The following is a 5,460-nucleotide window of genomic DNA, read 5'->3' as shown; positions in this document are numbered from 1 at the left end:
CATGCAATTGTTTAAAGAACCAATTTCCCATCTCTGTGACCATGAAGAACAAGGGGAACATGAGTAATTTAAAAGCATACTTTGCCCTCAAGTCTTTGCTGTTGTTAAGTTTATTATCCTATGAGAGATAAAGAGAGAGAGATACTTTCAACAGAGTCTCATCACCCTAGATCCTTCCTTCTGCCTTCTACCCAACCGAGATTATGGTTGTGCCTAGAATGTTCAGGTCAGCCTGGGATTTGAACTCCAGGCCTTCCCATATGACTCTAGGCTGCACTACTGCAGCTGGGTTGTCAGTCTTATTTTGTCTCCACAGAGGAAGAGAAGAGAAACTTCACTGAGGAACTAAAGAAGGTGCACATAGCTATCCAATAGTGGGGTGGGAAGAAGTAGGCCAGGTTTTGCCCTTTTTTTGCTATTGTTATTTTTCTATTTCTTTTGCACCTTTTGTAATTTATAGGTGGCTTTTTGGTGAATTTGATTAAGAGGGAGACAAATGGTCTCCAGTGATCTAGAGGAGTAAAAAAGGCCAGTAACTAAAATCACTAGCTTTTCATGTGATCTCTGGCCTTCACATTTCTTATTTAGAAAAGGGGAGCTTACCTCATCATGGGGGTTTGCTAAAATAATAAGCATAAAATATTCACATGGCAGGTACTCAGTGAAAGTTACCTTTGTTATCAGAAATCATTGAGAATGTGGACTCTCAGTGTCGGTCAGACTTAATGTCTAGTCCTGTCTTTACCAGTTAATAGCAATGTCATGTTATCCAACGTTTAAAAGCTCTCCGAGGCTCAATATATTTGTCCATAAAATGGGCATAACAGTCCATTCTTTTTCTTTTTTTTTTTTTGTTTTAATTTGCTATTAGGGATGTATGCTCACTGGATAGAGACAGAAAGAGAGAGAGAGAGAGAGAAAGCACCCCGTGGAAGGATGGCCATGTCTCAGTCCCCTCTCCTCCATTCTCCTCTTGGGATTTGAAAGCCTCTGGGTCTGGGATTCAAACCATGCAATTGAACATGTGGGATACTGCCTCCCCTATCATCACACCACCAGCAGGCCCACAGTACCTTTCAATCAGGTTTAAATGCAATGTACTTTCCAGTAGGAAGCCCTCATGAGTTTAGCCGCAAATGTAGGAGTTTTCTAATGTTTAAGAAAGGGACACAGCTCTAATGTCTGTGTCTGCCTGAGCAAGTAGTTTTTCTCAATATGATATTCTATTTCTTTTTCTTTCTTTCCTTCTTTCTTTTCCTTCTTTCTTTCTTCTTTTTTTTTTTAGGTCAGAGTTTTGTTGTCACAGTGTCGTAGATGGGGTGTCAGGCATAAGCCACCACACCCAGCCTTTAGATTGGACTGGAACCAACCTGGGGTTCCCAGGTGACCCCAGCCTGCAGAGCACAGCGTCTTACAGCACGCTAGTACAGTAGACTTGCAGCTAGGCCAAGTACTTAATTCTTCAGTCAATTGATAGTACTCTTCCCAGTAGACCATGCCTGGGTTTTCTGTTAAGTCTAGACTTGGCAAATAGAATCTTGACAGTATGCTTTCCATCCTAGAAAAGAAGCTTGCAAAACTGTAGCATCTACTCGAGAGAGAAAGCCCCTGGGATGCTCCCAAGACGAAGCGGAGACAGGAAATCATTTCAACAGAAGTAATCCCCATAGCATTTCAGAACAAGGTCCTTGAATTGGTCCTGCTCGAGAAATGAACAAGTTACTTGAGGGTCTTACATTTTCAAAATAAGTTACCCATCCATCTTTGGGGGGGTGGGTCACGGTAGTGACACAGGACCCATCCCCAGCAGGCCCAAAAGGTTGAGTTCAAGGCCCAAGCAGAGACAGCCTGTGACACTCCAGTATCTTGTCTGTGGGCTCACCTTTACTTTTCCTCAGTGGCTTGCCCTGCAGAAGCAATTTTAAGGCAAAATAAATAAATAAATAAATAAAGGAGAAAAAAGGAAAGGAAAAGAAGAAAGGGAAGAGGAGAGAGAGAAGGAAAATCTTTTATCTCCACTCAACCTTATTTACTCTTGTTTTATATGAAGCAAGAAAAAAAATGAACTCTCGGTGCAACAGGAGAACATTCCAAGAGCAGGACTTCCCTGTCTTTCTTCTGGCCACTCTCTCTGGCCACTCTCTCCCTTATGCTGTCTCAAATTTTGGCAGTTATGCTGAGCCTGAGAATTGCTCCTAAAGGTCCACTGTTAGACTGGGGCACTCGGACCAAATTCTAAGACACCCAAACCCTTCACCATGACTTGCCATTTCTATGGCTCCAGTACTAGCCAGACAGAGGAGTTGCTCAGCTCTGGACCAGGGGATTGGTGGACAGGAAGGTGGCTTACCTGCAACCCTTTGTAGCCACTGGCAATTAGATTGTTTGATTTGAGGGCTCGCAGATGAAGCCAACCTTTGCATGACAACTAGTTTCATGAACATCCATTTCTTTCCTTTCTCAGTGTGAGATTCTGTGGTTTGGTCTTAGGGCTTCAGATTGCTTCCAGGAGCATTGCCGCTGTAGTAGGCAAGGCAGGGTGCTTCCAAAAACTCGGTTGCAATTCCCACTACCACTTTCCAATCGGAAACTTAAGAAACAAATGATGTTCACAGGGTAAATGCCTGATGTTTAGAAACCTAGTGCTTTAGAACCAAGATGGATCAGAGGAAATGGAATGAATGACCCCCCCTCAATTGAAAAATAAGGGAAGTGAGACTTAGAGGTGGTAAGAGGCATTAAGAAGGACATATGTTTGCCACATAGCTGAAATAGAAGGTGGCATTTCTGCCCTGAGGTTTGCCACTATGCAGACTGACAGTGTTGCCACTAACCTTGGGCACAGTCTCAAAATACAAATTAGTATATGCCTATGAAATGTTAACTATTAGACTATTTTAAGATGAACTGTTCTGGACCAGCAGGCAGTGTAGTGGTTAAGGTGCTTGGGCTCCCACATGGCCAACCTTAGTTCAAGTCCTGGACCTGGTGGCTTGAAATACATCAGATGCGTGTGCGTGCATGCCTAAAATCCCAAGAAGAAAATGGAGGAGAAGGGATTGTGGTATGGTCATCCCCCCTGGAAGGGTGATTTCTCACTTTCTGTCTCTCAAACCCTATAGCAAAAAATATCTCTCTCTAAAAAAAAGATAAACTGTTCAGCCTTTTAATCCAGATAAATAGTTCCCTGCCTACAAAAGTGGCTTCAGAACTTTTGCTTTCACAGAGAAAGATAGCCATCACGGGTATGAGGAGCCAACAGGGGCCCCTCCCTAATAAACTTCTTTGGCATATTTTGAGATAACTATTCAGTATTAGCAGATACAGTATTAGCATACAAAGAAAAAAGCTAAACTTTTTTATAAGTTTATTCTGGATCATCTGTTTACAGCAGTAAAGTTAGCAGTGGGTACAAGCAAGATTTTGCTGATTCTCCCCCTCATCTATTTAGGAAAAATTATATCACAGGAAGAGAGCGTGTGAGGTCTGATACCTTGGCTGGAAAAACAAGACAACCTTTTCATCTTCTCTCCTCATTCTCACTCTTCCATGGCTGGACCCCAAGCTTCTATTTTTTTTTATTATTATTTTTTTTTTTACTGTACATTATGAAAGCTTTACAAATCTGGCTCTTCTTTGTGTCTCATATTTTCTTTTTTTTCTGATTATATATTGTGTCATCAGAAAATATGTCATGACTTTTCTGATGATCATATATATATATATATATATTTACTTATTTTTAATTTTTGCCAGACAGAACATGTTGGCCACAGACAGGCAGGGAGAGGAAAAGGCACTCCCCCATGGGGAAAGGTCACACTGTAATCCCTTCTATGCCATCTCTCAATCCTGTTGGGGTTTCAGGTATGCATGCACACACTCCTAGTGTGTTTTTCAAGTTGCTGGGTCCAGGACTCAAACCGCAGGGTCAGCCATATGGGATCCAGCCCCTTGACCACCAGGCCATGGAGCTGACCTAAATCTCGTATTTTCCTCTGGCTCCTGTGCACCCTTGCATATAACAAAATTGATATGCCTTTCTCCTGTTAGCCTGGTTGTTTGTTTTATTTCATAGACTAAAAATCCTCAAAACTTCAGAGAGAAGGGAGAAAATTTAAAACTTCCCTACAGTGGCATATACTTGTTTGTGTGTAAGTGGGTGCTTAAGTGTTTGAAGTCACTTGGCAGAACAAAGTCCTTTATAAAATCACGAACAGTAGTCATAGAAAAGGAAAATGTTTGCTTCTTCAGTGAGAAACTGTCTGTTGGTAAAGATTCACTTGGGCAGGAAAGTTCACAAATTATAAACTAGTGGCATTTCCCAATGAATGGCATTTGAGTTTATGGTTCTTGTAAGCATGCTTGGTCCCTCTGAAATGATTATATAAGGAATTCATTTTATTACATGAGCTTGCTTGGTATCTTTGCCCCAGCGAGCTAGGCTATGAGAGGAAAAGCTAATGTGTTTGAGTCCAAGGAACAAAAGCAGATTGCTAGACCTAATTTCCGTCCTGGTTCGGCCTTATCCAGGTGAGTTGTGTACTGGGCCAATGACTGCCTCTAAGGACTTGAACTAGCAGGTCTCTTAACTGTCAGATTTAGAAAAAGGAAAGAAAGCAAAAAGGAAGGAGAGAAAGAGAAAGAAAAGGAGGGAGAAACAGGGAAGGCACGAGGAGGGGGGTTGGAAGGGATGAAAAGAAAAATAAACCACACAGACATCCAGTTAAATTAGAATCTTGGATAAATGATAAATATTTTTAATATAAGTATGTCCTATGTATTTTGGGGGATATACTTATATTTTTTAAAAAAATTATTGTGAACTAAACTCAAGTTTAACTAAATATCCCGTATGTTATCTGGCACTCCTAGTCTCTAAAGTCCTTTAGCCCTTAAAAATTCAATTATCTGACTTCCATTTGTTTCCTAAAGTGTATGCAGGAGAGAAAGAGAGAGGCAATCCCCTGAAAACACTTACCAGCAGGTTTCCACTCTGCAAAATGACAACTCACATTAGAGGAATGCCATTTCAGGAAACTCCCCTGAGGTTGAGAGACAGCTCTTGGGCAAACAGCACCCTTTCTCGATGACATAAGCCCCTCTGTTGGCTGTCCTCCGTGGGCCCACGTAACTCTGGACCCCAGACTGTCTCCACGGCAAGCAATATTGTGCTGAATGCCTTAGAGAGACCCTGTGAAGAAAGATCATCTCCAGCTCCTTCCATCCATGGAGGCAATTATAACCCATCCCTGTTCCATGCAGTCGTGTACCAGGAACCAGAGAATCCCCAGAACCGGGGACTAAACCAATCATCTCAAGGAGGAATGGATCAGGGCCTCCTTTTTTTTCCTTAAGTAAAGTGAAAATTGCATTCATCCCAACTTGTGGGTGGATGGGGTAGAGTGGGAGTTGGGGGGAGTGGTAAAGCAAGATGGAGAGAAGAGAGGGTAAAAGATA

This window comes from Tupaia chinensis, unplaced genomic scaffold (genome assembly GCF_000334495.1).
Source record: "Tupaia chinensis unplaced genomic scaffold, TupChi_1.0 Scaffold000422_1, whole genome shotgun sequence".
In the NCBI taxonomy this organism is placed as follows: domain Eukaryota; kingdom Metazoa; phylum Chordata; class Mammalia; order Scandentia; family Tupaiidae; genus Tupaia; species Tupaia belangeri.
The sequence above is the reverse complement of the archived record's forward strand: the minus strand, read 5'-3'. Positions refer to the sequence as shown.